The sequence below is a fragment of the Bombina bombina genome, chromosome 3, assembly GCF_027579735.1.
Source record: "Bombina bombina isolate aBomBom1 chromosome 3, aBomBom1.pri, whole genome shotgun sequence".
Classification (NCBI taxonomy): Eukaryota; Metazoa; Chordata; class Amphibia; order Anura; family Bombinatoridae; genus Bombina; species Bombina bombina.
Genome location: NC_069501.1, coordinates 512,949,660 through 512,969,858, shown reverse-complemented (window position 1 = coordinate 512,969,858; position 20,199 = coordinate 512,949,660). Strand labels below are relative to the sequence as shown.

The window sequence follows — 20,199 nt, the reverse complement described above, 5'->3', positions numbered from 1 at the left end:
GTGAAGATTCTCGGAGCCGTAGCCAATCCGAATGGAAGAGCTACAAACTGGTAATGCCTGTCTAGAAAGGCAAACCTTAGATACCGGTAATGATCTTTGTGAATCGGTATGTGAAGGTAAGCATCCTTTAAATCCACTGTGGTCATGTACTGACCATTTTGGATCATGGGTAAAATTGTCCGAATAGTTTCCATTTTGAACGATGGAACTCTTAGGAATTTGTTTAGGATCTTTAAATCCAAGATTGGCCTGAAAGTTCCCTCTTTTTTGGGAACCACAAACAGATTTGAGTAAAACCCTTGTCCTTGTTCCGACTGCGGAACCGGATGGATCACTCCCATTAATAAAAGATCTTGTATGCAGCGTAGAAACGCCTCTTTCTTTATTTGGTTTGTTGACAACCTTGACAGATGAAATCTCCCTCTTGGGGGAGAGAATTTGAAGTCTAGAAGGTATCCCTGAGATATGATCTCTAACGCCCAGGGATCCTGGACATCTCTTGCCCAAGCCTGGGCGAAGAGAGAAAGTCTGCCCCCCACTAGATCCGTTCCCGGATCGGGGGCCCTCGATACATGCTGTCTTAGGGGCAGCAGCAGGTTTCCTGGCCTGCTTGCCCTTGTTCCAGGACTGGTTAGGTCTCCAGCCTTGTCTGTAGCGAGCAACAGCTCCTTCCTGTTTTGGTGCAGAGGAAGTTGATGCTGCTCCTGCTTTGAAATTACGAAAGGAACGAAAATTAGACTGTCTAGCCTTAGGTTTGGCTCTGTCTTGAGGCAGGGCATGGCCTTTACCTCCTGTAATGTCAGCGATAATTTCTTTCAACCCGGGCCCGAATAAGGTCTGCCCTTTGAAAGGTATATTAAGCAATTTAGATTTAGAAGTAACGTCAGCTGACCAGGATTTTAGCCACAGTGCTCTGCGTGCCTGAATGGCGAATCCGGAATTCTTAGCCGTAAGTTTAGTTAAATGTACTACGGCATCTGAAATAAATGAGTTAGCTAACTTAAGGGCTTTAAGCTTGTGTGTAATCTCATCTAATGGAGCTGATTCAAGTGTCTCTTCCAGAGACTCAAACCAAAATGCTGCTGCAGCCGTGACAGGCGCAATGCATGCAAGAGGTTGCAATATAAAACCTTGTTGAACAAACATTTTCTTAAGGTAACCCTCTAACTTTTTATCCATTGGATCTGAAAAGGCACAGCTATCCTCCACCGGGATAGTGGTACGCTTAGCTAAAGTAGAAACTGCTCCCTCCACCTTAGGGACCGTTTGCCATAAGTCCCGTGTGGTGGCGTCTATTGGAAACATCTTTCTAAATATCGGAGGGGGTGAGAACGGCACACCGGGTCTATCCCACTCCTTAATAACAATTTCAGTAAGTCTCTTAGGTATAGGAAAAACGTCAGTACTCGCCGGTACCGCAAAATATTTATCCAACCTACACATTTTCTCTGGTATTGCAACTGTGTTACAATCATTCAGAGCCGCTAACACCTCCCCTAGTAATACACGGAGGTTTTCCAGCTTAAATTTAAAATTTGAAATATCTGAATCCAGTTTGTTTGGATCAGAACCGTCACCCGCAGAATGAAGCTCTCCGTCCTCATGTTCTGCAAATTGTGACGCAGTGTCTGACATGGCCCTAATATTATCAGCGCACTCTGTTCTCACCCAGAGTGATCACGCTTACCTCTTAGTTCTGGTAATTTAGCCAAAACTTCAGTCATAACAGTAGCCATATCCTGTAATGTGATTTGTAATGGCCGCCCAGATGTACTCGGCGCTACAATATCACGCACCTCCCGAGCGGGAGATGCAGGTACTGACACGTGAGGCGAGTTAGTCGGCATAACTCTCCCCTCGTTGTTTGGTGAAATATGTTCAATTTGTACAGATTGACTTTTATTTAAAGTAGCATCAATACAGTTAGTACATAAATTTCTATTGGGCTCCACTTTGGCTTTAGCACATATAGCACAGATATCTTCCTCTGAATCAGACATGTTTAACACACTAGCAAATAAACTAGCAACTTGGAAATACTTTTCAAGTAATTTACTATAATATGAAAACGTACTGTGCCTATAAGAAGCACAGAAAAAGTTATGACAGTTGAAAATTAATAAACTGAAAAGTTATAGCATCAAATCTTTGTAAAAAACACAATTTTAGCAAAGGATTGCTCCCATTAGCAAAGGATAACTAACCCTCATAGCAGAAAAAAATTAAAAAAAAAATACAGAAATAAACGTTTTTTTATCACAGTCAACTACAATCTCACAGCTCTGCTGTGAGTGATTACCTCACTCAAAACAAGTTTTGAAGACCCCTGAGTTCTGAACCGGATCATGCAGGGAAGACAATAAACTTCTGATGCGTAGCAAAAGCACCTCTCCCCCTCACACATAACAGTGAGAGAGATCAGTAAACTGTCATAAATTAAATAAAACGACTGCCAAGTGGAAAAAAATAGTGCCCAAAACATTTTTTCACCCAGTACCTCAGAAAATTAAACGATTTTACATGCCAGCAAAAAACGTTTAACATTAATAAATTGAGTTTTATTAAAAAGCCTGTTGCTAGTCCCTGCAAATTAGGCTAAAGTTTTATGCATACAGTATAATTCCAGTGAAGTGCCATTCCCCAGAATACTGAAGTGTAAAATATACATACATGACAGCCTGATACCAGTTGCTGCTACTGCATTTAAGGCTGAGTTTACATTATATCGGTATGGCAGAATTTTCTCATCAATTCCATTGTCAGAAAATAATAAGCTGCTACATACCTCTTTGCAGATTAATCTGCCCGCTGTCCCCTGATCTGAAGTTTACCTCTCCTCAGATGGCCGAGAAACAGCAATATGATCTTAACTACTCCGGCTAAAATCATAGAAAAACTCAGGTAGATTCTTCTTCAAATTCTACCAGAGAAGGAATAACACACTCCGGTGCTATTATAAAATAACAAACTTTTGATTGAAGGTATGAAACTAAGTATAATCACCACAGTCCTCTCACACATCCTATCTATTCGTTGGGTGCAAGAGAATGACTGGTAATGGCAGTTAGGGGAGGAGCTATATAGCAGCTCTGCTGGGTGAATCCTCTTGCACTTCCTGTTGGGGAGGAGTTAATATCCCATAAGTAATGGATGATCCGTGGACTGGATACACTTAACAAGAGAAAGGTATTTTAAAACTTCTCATAAAGTTGATGAAATTTCAAATGACCGACAACAATCTGAATTATCCTCCTCTGATGAGCATCTATCTGATTCAGAAGATCCTACCTCAGATATTGACACTGACAAATCTACTTATTTATTTAAAATGGAGCATATTCGTTCCTTGTTAAAAGAGGTGTTGATTGTGTTGGGTATTGAGGAAACTAGTCCTCTTGATATTAAAACTAGTAAATGTTTCAACTCTGTTTATAAACCCGCTGTGGTTTCTCCAGAGGTTTTTCCAGTTCCTGATGCTATTTCTGATATGATTTCTAAGGAATGGAAGATAAAATAAGTATCACAAAAAAGATAACTAGATAGGGGGCGCTCTAATTGGGGAAGTACACACAGAATGTACTTGGTAATAGCAGAAAAGAAATTCTATATAGGTCCTAAAATAAGACAAACTAATACACAGCTTTGATATGTAAAGGGTAGAAACTCAAGTCTTTGTTTAAGATAATATTGGTGATAATAATAATCCTCAATCCCAATGTATATCCAGATTAGAAGATGTAGGATATATCCAATGAAGAATTATTGTAGTATATGGATATCCAAAGCAGCACTCTTCTCACTTCAACCAGGCAGGAGGTCTAAGCAGAAAGATATAGAACAAAAAGAGGCGCTTATGTGTACCAGTAGATACAAATGAAAAAAATGCAAATCATCCCTAAAGGGGTACTCACATTTAGTAGGAGCACTCAGACATTGCTATTAGGCGCGGACTGGGTACTCAACAGCAACCCAGCTTGCTGTTACTTCCAGCGTGTCACCGGGAACACCTTGAGCTCTCCTTTCTCAGACAGAATGAACCACTGCAGGTTCATGGAACAGGCAAGTGTAGATGGAGCTAGCAGAAACTCCCACACCAACTCCAGGCAGGAACACTACCAATGTAGTGGTAAGGTGAGAAATGATGTGGTAGGTTGCAATGATCAGTGTCCGTTCCAGTAACAATAAAAATGAATTTATTAAAAGATTAAAAAAGTTAAAAACAGGAACAGAAGAATGGGGTGTATTGAAGTACCCTCCTATGTAACATGCGATGCGTTTCTCAGCTGTAGTGCTGTTTCATCAGGCATATAGTGTGTACTGATCAAAGCCAACCTATATATACCCACCAAACTTACCAATCATATCAATTAGGCCCAATAACAGACACCTGAGATTTTCCATAATGGGAAGAGCCTCAGTTGGTTAACCCTTCATTTATGGCATAACCTTCACATTTAGAATATGTGTGTATATGGTTATAAATATAACATAATATATATATATATATATATATATATATATATATATATATATATATATATATATATATATATAAAATATATATATATATACAAAAAGAGAATTTTTTGATGATAAACGAATTCCAAACAAATTTTATATAACAAATAAATAATGAATATCAAGCCAATACATTAATGTGTAATAAAAACTGAATTCGGATGTGTAAGAGGGAATGGGAACTAAAAAGTGTTAATCACTAATCCCATGTATAGCAAAGTTTCCCATAAAAAGTAAAAAACGTGTTTTTGAAACTTCTTTTTCCTACGATAATCAGTCTAAAGAAGCTGAGTGACATAAGCGCATCATTAGCCAATAAGATGTCTTTCTGAGTGACATACCCTAATCAGTGTGGTGTGGGCAGCCAATCAATCAATCACATTCTCAATGTCAATACCTATGACGAGCCCTCACTGGGAAGTGTTGTTTACTACGTAAAACGTAAACGTGTCTCCAACCTATGAGGATGTTTCGAGCTTGTGAGCGTCATTACGCACTGGGCGTGGGAAGTGTAAGGACATCCCTACGTCATTGCGCATTGAGCGGGGGGAGTGTAAGGGCATCCTTATACTATTAGAAAAGAGATCGGTGTTGATATAACAAGAAAAAAAGGGTGTGTGTTACAGGATAGCCTGTCATTGGTGGATATCCGATATCTAACAAGAAAAAAAGGGAAAAAGATAGATATCGGATATCCACCAATGACAGGCTATCCTGTAACACACACCCTTTTTTCTTGTTATATCAACACAGATCTCTTTTCTAATAGTATAAGGATGCCCTTACATGTATTATGTATTTTAGATGTATTTTTTTGTATTTTTTGTTTTAACTGTTATGTAATTTTTAATCAATTATTATTTCAACTGTATAACATCTGGGACATATTATTCAACATATGATATTTATATTTTTAAGATATTTTTAATTTTTCTGTTAGATTCAACCAATTAGCATAGTCATGTGCATAATGCACGACATGCTATTGAGTGAATTGAAGGTTCCAATCACATAGGCTCTTTTATAAAGCCGGTTTGAGCCCTATGTCAGGATTCATTTTACTCTTGAAAAAGTCTGAGCGTACTCAGATGAAGTGTACGTAGAGTTTGACTATCCCACCGGTAGTGTTCTATTAATCTCTGCCACTATTCACCCAGACCTGGTATATTCTGACCGAGATGGTAGCTGTGGGCTGAGAATACAAATATTACACCGGAAGGATCGTTTTTATTCTTGAATCTGCTGTTTATACTGATAAACGTTTGTGAGTATGTATTTTGTGTTTATACTTACTCCGTAATAAATATTCTGCACTTGAATTGGGCTGCGCCTGTTTTTCACTTCTTCACAGCTTTTGTTCCTGATTGGGTGTAATCTGGAAGTACACACCCACTATCACGGGCAGCAGACCATCCGGATGTCAACACAGAGGTTCCGGTATCAACTAGCACAACTCTGTGGATGAACGTCTCCCTTCTACCTCAACAAGGATAAACCGGCTACAGTTTCAAACTAACTTTTTCATTTCTTTGAAGCGCCGATACCGGTATCGTTTTCCAATTGGAAACCTTCTTCAAGTTGGAATAAATCCAAGCTGTTTAAGAAACCAAAGCCAGCCCCCAAGTCTGCATGAAGGTGCGGCCCTCATTCCAGCTCAGCTGGTAGGGGGCAGATTAAGATTCTTCCAAAGTATTTGGGCAGATTCTGTCCAAAATCAATGGATTCAGAGTATTGTCTCTCAAGGGTACCAGATAGGATTCAAAGTAAGACCTCCTGTGAGAAGATTTTTTCTCTCACGCATCCCAGCAAATCCAGTAAAGGCTCAGGCTTTTCTGAAGTGTGTTTCAGACCTGGAGCTTTTAGGGATAATCATACCAGTTCCGTTTCAGGTCTGGGGTTTTATTCAAATCTATTCATTGTCCCAAAGAAAGAAAATTCATTCAGGCCAGTTCTGGATCTGGAAATTTTGAATCATTTTGTAAGAGTGACAACTTTCAAAATGGTGACTATAAGGTCTATTCTGCCTTTTGTACAGCAAGGTCATTATATGTCCACGATGCATATCTTTATATTCCGATTCATCCAGACCACTATCAGATTCTGAGATTCTCTTTTCTAGACAAGCATTGCCAATTTGTCGCTCTTCCATTTGGCCTAGTGGCAGCTCCAAGAATCTTTTCAAAGGTTCTCGGTGCCCTACTCTCTGTAATCAGAGAACAAGGTATTGCGGTGTTTCCTTATTTGGACAATATTTTGGTACTAGCTCAGTCTTTACATTCTGCAGAATCTCACACAAATCAACTAGTGTTGTTTCTTAAAAGACATAGTTGGAGGATCAATTTACCAAAAAGTTCCTTGATTCTTCAGACAAGGGTCACCTTTTTAGGTTTCCAGATAGATTCAGTGTCCATGACTCTGTCTCTAACAGACAAGAGACAATTAAAATTGTTTTCAGCTTGTCGGAACCTTCAGTCTCAATCATTCTCTTAAGTAGCTATGTGCATGGAAGTTTTAGGTCTCATGACTGCAGCATCGGACGCAATCCCCTTTGCTCGTTTTCATATGAGATCTCTCCAGCTTTGTATGCTGAATCAATGGTGCAGGGATTATACAAATATATCACAATTAATATCCTTAAATCCCAATGTTTGACTCTCTCTGACTTGGTCGTTAGATCACCATCATATAGTTCAAGGGGCCTCTTTTGTTCATCCAACCTGGACTGTGATCACAACAGATGCAAGTCTTTCAGGTTGGGGAGCTGTCTGGGGATCTCTGACAGCACAAGGGGTTTGTAAATCTCAAGAGGCGAGGTTACCAATCAATATTTTAGAACTCTGTGCTTTTTTCAGGGCTCTTCAGGTTTGGCCTCTGTTGAAGAGAGAACCATTTATTTGTTTTCAGACACACAATATCACAACTGTGGCATATGTCAATTATCAGTCCCCAAGTATCTCTGATACTTTCTTGGGCAGAATCCAGCTCCTGTCTAATTTCTGCGGTTCATATCCCAGGTGTAGACAATTGGGAAGCGGATTATCTCAGCCATTTTTCAGATGTGGGGTCTTCCAGGAATAGATCTGATGGCTTCCCATCTAAACAAGAAACTTCCCAGGTACCTGTCTAAGTCCAGGGATCCTCAGACGGAGGCGGTGGATGCGTTAGCAGTTCTTTGGTGTTACCAACCTGCTTATATCTTCCCATCTCTAGTTCTTCTTCCAAGAGTGATTTCCAAGATCATCATGGAACAATCATTTGTGTTGCTGGTAGCTCCAGCATGGCCTCACAGGTTTTGGTATGTGGATCTTGTTCGGATGTCCAGTTGCCAACCTTGGCCACTTCCTTTAAGACCAGACCTTCTGCCTCAAGGTCCGTTTTTCCATCAGGATCTCAAATTATTAAATTTGAAGGTATGGAAATTGAACGCCTAGGGTTTAGATGACTAAGCCCTAGGCGTTCAATTTCCATACCTTCATACCAGAGGTTTCTCTGACTCAGTGATTAATACTATGTTACAGGCTCGTAAATCTGTTTCTAGGAAGATTTATTATAGAGTTTGGAAGTCTTATATTTCATGGTGTTCTTCTCATAAATTCTCCTGGCACTCTTTTAGAATTCCTAGAATGTTACCGTTTCTTCAGGATGGTTTGCATAAAGGTTTGTCTGCAAGTTCCTTGAAGGGCCAAATCTCTGCTCTTTCTGTTTTATTTCACAGAAAGATTGCTAAGCTTCCTGATATTCACTGTTATGTACAGGCTTTGTTCCATATCAAGCCTGTCATTAAATTAATCTTTCCTCCTTGGAGTCTTAATTTGGGTTTGAAGGCTTTACAGGCTCCTCCTTTTGAGCCAGTGCATTCTTTGGACATTAAACTACTTTCATGGAAAGTAGACATGTGTGTTTCAATTCGCTCCGATTTGAAATTCGGAAAATTTGTTAAATTCAGAGATTCGGATCGATTCGAATTTCCGAATTACAGTAGTACCGAATCTACCGAATAAATCTGAATTAGTTCGGATTTATTAGTAACATTCGGATGGCCATGGATTACACTAGTATTGTACAGTATATTAGGTCATATCACTCTGCTATGGGTTACACCTAATATACAGTACATAATACTAGTCTAATACACAGCACATCCCACCTAACACATACCGAAATTCTGAATTTCCGAATCGAACCGAACCGAATCCAGCCGAATTTATTTGAATCAGAATGAATCCGAAACGAATCCGAAACAAATTCATTAAAATTTTTCCGAATTCAAAACGATTTGAACCGAAATTCGAAAACATCCAAATCGATCCGAACCGAAACAAATTTTCTCCAACATAGGTGTGTCCGGTCCACGGCGTCATCCTTACTTGTGGGATATTCTCTTCCCCAACAGGAAATGGCAAAGAGCCCAGCAAAGCTGGTCACATGATCCCTCCTAGGCTCCGCCTTCCCCAGTCATTCTCTTTGCCGTTGTACAGGCAACATCTCCACGGAGATGGCTTAGAGTTTTTTAGTGTTTAACTGTAGTTTTTATTATTCAATCAAGAGTTTGTTATTTTAAAATAGTGCTGGTATGTACTATTTACTCTGAAACAGAAAAGAGATGAAGATTTCTGTTTGTAAGAGGAAAATGATTTTAGCAACCGTTACTAAAATCGATGGCTGTTCCACACAGGACTGTTGAGAGGAATTAACTTCAGTTGGGGGAACAGTGAGCAGACTTTTGCTGCTTGAGGTATGACACATTCTAACAAGACGATGTAATGCTGGAAGCTGTCATTTTCCCTATGGGATCCGGTAAGCCATTTTTATTACAGAGTAAATAAGGGCTTCACAAGGGCTTGTTAAGACTGTAGACATTTTCTGGGCTAAATCGATTCATATATAACATATTTAGCCTTGAGGAATCATTTAATATGGGTATTTTTGTAAAATAATATCGGCAGGCACTGTTTTAGACACCTTATTCTCTAGGGGCTTTCCCTAATCATAGGCAGAGCCTCATTTTCGCGCCGGTATTGCGCACTTGTTTTTGAGAAGCATGACATGCAGTCGCATGTGTGAGGAGCTCTGATACATAAAAAAGACTTTCTGAAGGCGTCATTTGGTATCGTATTCCCCTTTGGGCTTGGTTGGGTCTCAGCAAAGCAGATACCAGGGACTGTAAAGGGGTTAAAGATAAAAACGGCTCCGGTTCCGTTATTTTAAGGGTTAAAGCTTCCAAATTTGGTGTGCAATACTTTTAAGGCTTTAAGACACTGTGGTGAAATTTTGGTGAATTTTGAACAATTCCTTCATACTTTTTCGCAATTGCAGTAATAAAGTGTGTTCAGTTTAAAATTTAAAGTGACAGTAACGGTTTTATTTTAAAACGTTTTTTGTACTTTGTTATCAAGTTTATGCCTGTTTAACATGTCTGAACTACCAGATAGACTGTGTTCTGAATGTGGGGAAGCCAAGGTTCCTTCTCATTTAAATAGATGTGATTTATGTGACACTGAAAATGATGCCCAAGATGATTCCTCAAGTGAGGGGAGTAAGCATGGTACTGCATCATTCCCTCCTTCGTCTACACCAGTCTTGCCCACTCAGGAGGCCCCTAGTACATCTAGCGCGCCAATACTCCTTACTATGCAACAATTAACGGCTGTAATGGATAATTCTATCAAAAACATTTTAGCCAAAATGCCCACTTATCAGCGTAAGCGCGACTGCTCTGTTTTAGATACTGAAGAGCATGAGGACGCTGAGGATAATGGTTCTGATATGCCCCTACACCAGTCTGAGGGGGCCAGGGAGGTTTTGTCTGAGGGAGAAATTTCAGATTCAGGGAAAATTTCTCAACAAGCTGAACCCGATGTGATTACATTTAAATTTAAGTTGGAACATCTCCGCGCTCTGCTTAAGGAGGTGTTATCCACTCTGGATGATTGTGAGAATTTGATCATCCCAGAGAAACTATGTAAAATGGACAAGTTCCTAGAGGTCCCGGGGCCCCCAGAAGCTTTTCCTATACCCAAGCGGGTGGCGGACATTGTAAATAAAGAATGGGAAAGGCCCGGTATACCTTTCGTCCCTCCCCCCATATTTAAAAAATTGTTTCCCATGGTCGACCCCAGAAAGGACTTATGGCAGACAGTCCCCAAGGTCGAGGGGGCGGTTTCTACTTTAAACAAACGCACCACTATACCCATAGAAGATAGTTGTGCTTTCAAAGATCCTATGGATAAAAAATTAGAAGGTTTGCTTAAAAAGATGTTTGTTCAGCAAGGTTACCTTCTACAACCAATTTCATGCATTGTCCCTGTCACTACAGCCGCGTGTTTCTGGTTCGATGAGCTAGAAAAGGCGATCGATAGTGATTCTCCTCCTTATGAGGAGATTATGGACAGAATCCGTGCTCTCAAATTGGCTAATTCTTTCACCCTAGACGCCACTTTGCAATTGGCTAGGTTAGCGGCGAAAAATTCTGGGTTTGCTATTGTGGCGCGCAGAGCGCTTTGGTTGAAATCTTGGTCAGCGGATGCGTCTTCCAAGAACAAATTGCTTAACATTCCTTTCAAGGGGAAAACGCTGTTTGGCCCTGACTTGAAAGAGATTATCTCTGATATCACTGGGGGTAAGGGCCACGCCCTTCCTCAGGATAGGTCTTTCAAGGCCAAAAATAAACCTAATTTTCGTCCCTTTCGTAGAAACGGACCAGCCCCAAGTGCTACGTCCTCTAAGCAAGAGGGTAATTCTTCTCAAGCCAAGCCAGCCTGGAGACCAATGCAAGGCTGGAACAAGGGAAAGCAGGCCAAGAAGCCTGCCACTGCTACCAAGACAGCATGAAATGTTGGCCCCCGATCCGGGACCGGATCTGGTGGGGGGCAGACTTTCTCTCTTCGCTCAGGCTTGGGCAAGAGATGTTCTGGATCCTTGGGCACTAGAAATAGTCTCCCAAGGTTATCTTCTGGAATTCAAGGGGCCTCCCCCAAGGGGGAGGTTCCACAGGTCTCAATTGTCTTCAGACCACATGAAAAGACAGGCATTCTTACATTGTGTAGAAGACCTGTTAAAAATGGGAGTGATTCATCCTGTTCCTTTAGGAGAACAAGGGATGGGGTTCTACTCCAATCTGTTCGTAGTTCCCAAAAAAGAGGGAACATTCAGACCAATCTTAGATCTCAAGATCCTAAACAAGTTTCTCAAGGTTCCATCGTTCAAAATGGAAACCATTCGAACAATTCTTCCTTCCATCCAGGAAGGTCAATTCATGACCACGGTGGATTTAAAGGATGCGTATTTACATATTCCTATCCACAAGGAACATCATCGGTTCCTAAGGTTCGCATTCCTGGACAAGCATTACCAGTTTGTGGCACTTCCGTTCGGATTAGCCACTGCTCCAAGGATTTTCACAAAGGTACTAGGGTCCCTTCTAGCGGTGCTAAGACCAAGGGGCATTGCAGTAGTACCTTACTTGGACGACATTCTGATTCAAGCGTCGTCCCTTCCTCAAGCAAAGGCTCACACGGACATTGTCCTGGCCTTTCTCAGATCTCACGGGTGGAAAGTGAACGTAGAAAAAAGTTCTCTATCTCCGTCAACAAGGGTTCCCTTCTTGGGAACAATAATAGACTCCTTAGAAATTAGGATTTTTCTGACAGAGGCCAGAAAATCAAAACTTCTAATCTCTTGTCAAATACTTCATTCTGTTCCTCTTCCTTCCATAGCGCAGTGCATGGAAGTAATAGGTTTGATGGTAGCGGCAATGGACATAGTTCCTTTTGCGCGAATTCATCTAAGACCATTACAACTGTGCATGCTCAGTCAGTGGAATGGGGACTATACAGACTTGTCTCCGACGATACAAGTAGATCAGAGGACCAGAGATTCACTCCGTTGGTGGCTGTCCCTGGACAACCTGTCACAGGGGATGAGCTTCCGCAGACCAGAGTGGGTCATTGTCACGACCGACGCCAGTCTGGTGGGCTGGGGCGCGGTCTGGGGACCCCTGAAAGCTCAGGGTCTTTGGTCTCGGGAAGAATCTCTTCTTCCGATAAATATTCTGGAACTGAGAGCGATATTCAATGCTCTCAAGGCTTGGCCTCAGCTAGCAAAGGCCAAGTTCATACGGTTTCAATCAGACAACATGACGACTGTTGCGTACATCAACCATCAGGGGGGAACAAGGAGTTCCCTGGCGATGGAAGAAGTGACCAAAATCATTCAATGGGCGGAGACTCACTCCTGCCACTTGTCTGCAATCCACATCCCAGGAGTGGAAAATTGGGAAGCGGATTTTCTGAGTCGTCAGACATTTCATCCGGGGGAGTGGGAACTCCATCCGGAAATCTTTGCCCAAATTACTCAATTGTGGGGCATTCCAGACATGGATCTGATGGCCTCTCGTCAGAACTTCAAGGTTCCTTGCTACGGGTCCAGATCCAGGGATCCCAAGGCGACTCTAGTAGATGCACTAGTAGCACCTTGGACCTTCAAACTAGCTTATGTATTCCCGCCGTTTCCTCTCATCCCCAGGCTGGTAGCCAGGATCAATCAGGAGAGGGCATCGGTGATCTTGATAGCTCCTGCGTGGCCACGCAGGACTTGGTATGCAGACCTGGTGAATATGTCATCGGCTCCACCATGGAAGCTACCTTTGAGACGAGACCTTCTTGTTCAAGGTCCGTTCGAACATCCGAATCTGGTCTCACTCCAACTGACTGCTTGGAGATTGAACGCTTGATCTTATCAAAGCGAGGGTTCTCAGATTCTGTCATTGATACTCTTGTTCAGGCCAGAAAGCCTGTAACTAGAAAAATTTACCACAAAATATGGAAAAAATATATCTGTTGGTGTGAATCTAAAGGATTCCCTTGGGACAAGGTAAAAATTCCTAAGATTCTATCCTTTCTTCAAGAAGGTTTGGAGAAAGGATTATCTGCAAGTTCCTTGAAGGGACAGATTTCTGCCTTGTCTGTGTTACTTCACAAAAAGCTGGCAGCTGTGCCAGATGTTCAAGCCTTTGTTCAGGCTCTGGTTAGAATCAAGCCTGTTTACAAACCTTTGACTCCTCCTTGGAGTCTCAATTTAGTTCTTTCAGTTCTTCAGGGGGTTCCGTTTGAACCCTTACATTCCGTTGATATTAAGTTATTATCTTGGAAAGTTTTGTTTTTGGTTGCAATTTCTTCTGCTAGAAGAGTTTCAGAATTATCTGCTCTGCAGTGTTCTCCTCCTTATCTGGTGTTCCATGCAGATAAGGTGGTTTTACGTACTAAACCTGGTTTTCTTCCGAAAGTTGTTTCTAACAAAAACATTAACCAGGAGATAGTCGTGCCTTCTTTGTGTCCGAATCCAGTTTCAAAGAAGGAACGTTTGTTGCACAATTTGGATGTTGTTCGTGCTCTAAAATTCTATTTAGATGCTACAAAGGATTTTAGACAAACATCTTCCTTGTTTGTTGTTTATTCTGGTAAAAGGAGAGGTCAAAAAGCAACTTCTACCTCTCTCTCTTTTTGGATTAAAAGCATCATCAGATTGGCTTATGAGACTGCCGGACGGCAGCCTCCTGAAAGAATCACAGCTCATTCCACTAGGGCTGTGGCTTCCACATGGGCCTTCAAGAACGAGGCTTCTGTTGATCAGATATGTAAGGCAGCGACTTGGTCTTCACTGCACACTTTTACTAAATTTTACAAGTTTGATACTTTTGCTTCTTCTGAGGCTATTTTTGGGAGAAAGGTTTTGCAAGCCGTGGTGCCTTCCATCTAGGTGACCTGATTTGCTCCCTCCCTTCATCCGTGTCCTAAAGCTTTGGTATTGGTTCCCACAAGTAAGGATGACGCCGTGGACCGGACACACCTATGTTGGAGAAAACAGAATTTATGTTTACCTGATAAATTACTTTCTCCAACGGTGTGTCCGGTCCACGGCCCGCCCTGGTTTTTTAATCAGGTCTGATATTTTATTTTCTTTAACTACAGTCACCACGGTATCATATGGTTTCTCCTATGCAAATATTCCTCCTTTACGTCGGTCGAATGACTGGGGAAGGCGGAGCCTAGGAGGGATCATGTGACCAGCTTTGCTGGGCTCTTTGCCATTTCCTGTTGGGGAAGAGAATATCCCACAAGTAAGGATGACGCCGTGGACCGGACACACCGTTGGAGAAAGTAATTTATCAGGTAAACATAAATTCTGTTTTTCGGCCATGCACAAGTCTAATGGAAAGTGTTGTTCCTTTTGGCAATCTCTTCTGCTAGAAGAGTTTCCAAATTTTCTGCTCTTTCTTGTGAATCTCCTTTTCTGATTTTCCATCAGGATAAGGCAGTTTTACGGACTTCATTTCAATTTCTACCTAAGGTTTTGAATTCTAACAACATTAATAGAGAAATTGTTGTTCCTTCTTTGTGTCCTAATCCTAAAAATAATTTGGAGAGATCCTTACATTCTTTGGATGTTGTAAGAGCTTTGAAATATTATGTTGAAGCTACTAAAGATTTTAGGAAGACTTCTAGTCTATTTGTTGTCTTTTCTGGTTCTAGGAAAGGTCAGAAGGCTTCTGCCATTTCCTTGGCATCTTGGTTAAAGCTTTTGATTCATCAGGCTTATTTGGAGTCGGGTCAGGCCCCGCCTCAGAGAATTACAGCTCATTCTACTAGATCAGTCTCCACTCGTGGGCATTTACTATATTCTACCCTTTTGATGTATTTGCTTCTTCTGAAGCAGTTTTTGGTAGAAAAGTTCTTCAGGCAGCTGTTTCAGTTTGATTCCTCTGCTTATGTTTGAGTGTTTTCTTTTCATTTATGAGAATAAACTTATATTTTGGGTTGTGAATTATTTTTTTCAGCGGAAAATGGCTGTTTATCTATTTTTATCCCTCCCTCTCTAGTTACTCTTCTGTGGAGTTCCACATATTGGGTATTACTATCCCATACATCACTAGCTCATGGAATCTTGCCAATTACATGAAAGAAAACATAATTTATGTAAGAACTTACCTGTTAAATTAATTTCTTTCATATTGTCACGAGTCCATGAGACCCTTTTTATGGTGGTTATGATTTTTTGTATAAAGCACAATTATTTCCAAATTCCTTTTTTTGATGCTTTTTACTCCTTTCTTTATCACTCCCATACTTGGCTATTTGTTAAACTGAATTGTGGGTGTGCTGAGGGGTGTATTTATAGGCATTTTAAGGTTTGGGAAACTTTGCCCCTCCTGGTAGGATTGTATATCACATACGTCACTAGCTCATGGACTCTTGCCAATATGAAAAAAAAGAATTTATTAGGTAAGTTCTTACATAAATTATGTTTTTCACACATACCTGTCTCAACACTCTTTCAGGACTGAGATGAGCAATTGTAAGAAATACATTGGGGGATATCTATCAAGCCGTCAACTGTGTTGCATTCGCCGGCATCAACATCGCCTAACAACGCGGCCACAGATCACAATACACTCTCCTTATTTATGAAAAAAGACGGCAAAAAGACGCGCACCAAGTACGGGGCGATGAGCATCAGACTGTTGTTAACTAGCAGTCATCGATCTCGCGTCTATTCGGCTTTTTCCCAACTTTATTCATACCCTATCACTAAACACTGCCACTATACTAAAACGTTTAACCCCTATCCCGTCACTTCCCGACACCGCAGCAACCTAAATAAAGTTATTAACCCCTATCCCGTTGCTCCCCGACACCGCCGCATCTGAAATAAACGTATTAACCCCTATCCCACCGCTCCCTGACCCGTCTCCAATAAACCTATTAACCCCTAAACCTCTGGCCTCCCACATCACTACCACTAACTAAACCTATTAACCTCTAAACCGTCAGTCCCCCACATCGCCAAAAACGTAATTAAGCTATTAACCCCTAAACCTAACAACCCCCTAACTTTAAAATACAATTACACCATCTCTATCTTAATATAAATTAAAACTTACCTGTAGAATTAAAATAAACTATTTTAAACTATTAATTAACCTACCCTAACTATTATACTACAATTAAATTAAAATAACAATATAATTACATATTAAAGAAACCTAACCCTACTTAAATTATTTGAATATACAATTAAACATTATTAAAAGTACTAAATTACAGAAAAAAACAAACACTAAGTTACAAAAAACAAACAAACACTAAATTACAAAAAATAAAAAAAACAAATTATCAAAAATAAAAAAGAATTACACCTAATCTAATAGCCCTATCAAAATAAAAAAAGCCCCAAGAAAAAAAAAACCTAGCCTACAATAAACTACCAATGGCCCTTAAAAGGGCCTTTTGTGGAGCATTTCCCCAAAGATATTAGCTCTTTTACCTGTAAAAATAAAATACAAACAACCCCCAACAGTAAAACACACCACCCAACCAAACAACCCCCCCAAATAAAATCTAAACGACCTAAGCTCCCCCATTGCCCTGAAAAGGGCATTTGTATGGACATGGGCATTTAGCTCTTTTCCATGCCCAGACCCTAATCTAAAAATAATACACATCCACAAAACCCTTAAAAAAACCTAACACTAACCCCCAACAATCCATTTACAGTTCTTGAAGTCCTGCTTGAAGGATCCATCCAGCCAAAGAAGTCATCATCCAGGCGGCAAGAAGTCTTCATCTGGGCGGCCTCTTCCATCTTCATCCAGCCGGAGAAGTCCTCATCCAGGCACCAAGAAGTCTTCATCCAGACGGCATCTTCTATCTTCATACATCCGGCGCGGAGCAGGTCCATCCTGAAGACATCTGGCGTGGAGCATCCTCTTCCTGCGATCACCGCTGTAAACTGGAACTTCAATGCAAGTGACGCCATCCAAGATGGCGTCCCTTGCATTCCGATTGGCTGAAAGATTTCAATCAGCAAATAGGATTAGAGCTGCTAAAATCCTATTGGCTGTTCCAATCAGCCAATAGGATTTGAGCAGCTCTCATCCTATTGGCTGTTCCCATCAGACAATAGAATGAGAGCTCAAATCCTGTTGGCAGATGAAGACTTCTTGCCGCCTGGATGATGACTTCTCCGGCTGGATGGATCCTTCAAACTGGACTTCAAGAACTGTACAAGGATTGTCAGGGCTTAGTGTTAGGTTTTTTTTAAGGTTTTTTGGGGTGGGTTTTATTTTTAGATTAGTGTCTGGGCATTTAAAAGAGCTAAATGTGCCCATACAAATGCCCTTTTCAAGGCAATGGTGACCTTAGGTTGTTTCAGATAGGTTTTTTATTTCGGGGGGGTTTGGTTGGGTGGTGGGTTTTACTGTTGGGGGGGTGTTTGTATTTTTTTTTTACAGGTAAAAGAGCTGATATCTTTGGGGCAATGCCCCACAAAAGGCCCTTTTAAGGGCCATTGGTAGTTTATTGTAGGCTAGGGTTTTTTATTTTGGGGGGGGCTTTTTAATTTTGATAGGATTATTAGATTAGTTTGATAATTTGGTTTTTATTTTTTGTAATTTAGTGTTTGTTTTTTTAACTTAGTGTTTGTTTTTTTCTGTAATTTAGTACTTTTAATAATGTTTAATAGTATATTTAAATAATTTGAGTAGGGTTAGGTTTTTTTAATATGTAATTTAGTTTATTTAATTGTTATTTTAATTTAATTGTAGTATAATAGTTAGGGTAGGTTAATTAATAGTTTAAAATAGTTTATTTTAATTCTACATATAAGTTTTAATTTATATTAAGATAGGGATGTTGTAATTTTAATTTAAAGTTAGGGGGTTGTTAGGTTTAGGGGTTAATAGCTTAATTTAGTTTTTGGCGATGTGGGGGGCTGACGGTTTAGAGGTTAATAGGTTTAGTTAGTGGTAGTGATGTGGGAGGCCAGAGGTTTAGGGGTTAATATGTTTATTTAGTGGCGGCGATGTCGGGGAACGGCGGGATAGGGGTTAATAACTTTAGGTTGTGGCGATGTCAGGGAGCAGCGGGATAGGGGTTAATACATTTTATTTAGGTTGCAGCGATGTCGGGGTGGCAGATTAGGGGTGTTTAGACTCTGGGTTTATGTTAGGGTGTTAGGTGTAAACGTTACTTGTTTTCTACCATAGAAATCAATGGGTTATATTTCTTTGTCTTGAAGCATCGAACAAAAATTTTCACTGCTTTCAGACTCCCATTGAATTCTATGGCATCCGCGGTCTCCAGGGTGGCAGATTGAAAACCAGTTATGCTGCATCTGAATAGCTGCAAGCGTACCTGTTAAAAGTTTGATAACTGGGAAAAAGTGTCAGATAGAGTCGAATGTGTATTCGGAACATCTGTAATGACGTAAGCATCGATCTGCGTCGGATTGAGACCGGCAGGTCATATGTTACGTCACAAATTTATTAAGAGTCGGACGGACATGATCCGCTGTAGCGATCATGTCCGCCCGACATCGCTGCATGCCGACAGCATACGCTGTCGGCATTTAACATTTCACAAGCAGTTCTAATGAACTGCTTGTGCAATGCCGCTCCCTGCAGATTGGGTGTCAATCAACCCGATCGGGCTGATTGCTGTACGCCGCCTCAGAGGTGGCGTGCGAGTTAAAGGGACAGTAAACACAATAATTTTTGTTGTTTAAAAAGGTAGATAATCCCTTTATTACCCATTCCCCAATTTTGCATAACCAACACAGTTATAATAATATACTTTTTACCTCTGTGATTACCTTGTATCTATGCCTCTGCAAACTGCCCCCTTATTTCAGTTCTTTTGACAGACATGCATTTTTAGCCAATCAGTGCTTGCTCTTAGGAGCTTCACGTGCCAGAGCTCAATTTTATCTATATGAAACACATGAACTAACGCCCTCTAGTGGTGAAAAACTGTCAAAATGCTTTACGATTAGAGGCAGTCTTCAAGATCTAAGAAATTAGCACATGAACCTCCTAGATTTAGCTTTCAACTAAGAATACCAAGAAAACAAAGCAAAATTGGTAATAAAAGTAAATTGGAAAGTTGTTTAAAATTACATGCCCTATTTAAATCATGAAAGATTTTTTTTTACTTTACTGTCCCTTTAAGGAGCAGCGGTCTTAAAGTGAAGGTCAATTTTTTTCATGTGCCCATTTATAAAAAAATTATTAAAAACAGGGGCACTTTCATTCATGAAAATTTACATTTCACCCGTTTTCTTAAAATATACTTACCTTTTCTTCTTGAAGCCGCTCCAGTGATTCACCAGCCCGTTGCAAGCCTCTTTATACGTCAGCAATGACAATCCCGGCATCCTCCAATCACGGCTTCCCCCCCCAGGGTCATCATTGCCTGAGGCAACGTTGTGATTGGAGGAAGCCGGTTTCGTTATTGCTGGGTAAGTAAACCAGGAAGAAGCAGGCGAGGCATCGTTTCAGAACGGCGATCCGGCGTTTCAGAAGAAGAAGGTAAGTATTTTTAAAATACGGTGCAATGTCAATTTTCATGAATGAAAGTGCCCCTGTTTTTAATAGTTTTTTTAAAAACCGGGCACTTTCACATGAAAATTGACCTTCACTTTAAGACCGTTGCTTCTTAACTCCTTTTTCCGGCGAGCCTGAATGTATTGATGTTTTCAAAATATGCCCCTTCCACTCTGGTGAGATTTGCATTCACTGGCAATGTTCAAAGGAAACAATTTTAGAATCAAATTACAGGAAAAGGGGACAAAATAAATAATTAAAATATATTGTTTTATATATATATATATATATATATTGTATATATT

The 20,199-nt window shown here is 40.5% G+C and overlaps 1 protein-coding gene across 2 annotated transcripts in view; it reads left to right on the top strand.

The window, feature by feature from the left end:
- CACNA1S (calcium voltage-gated channel subunit alpha1 S) overlaps window positions 1–20,199 on the top strand; it is a 572,869-nt gene that overhangs the window by 285,464 nt on the left and 267,206 nt on the right. The window lies entirely within an intron of this gene.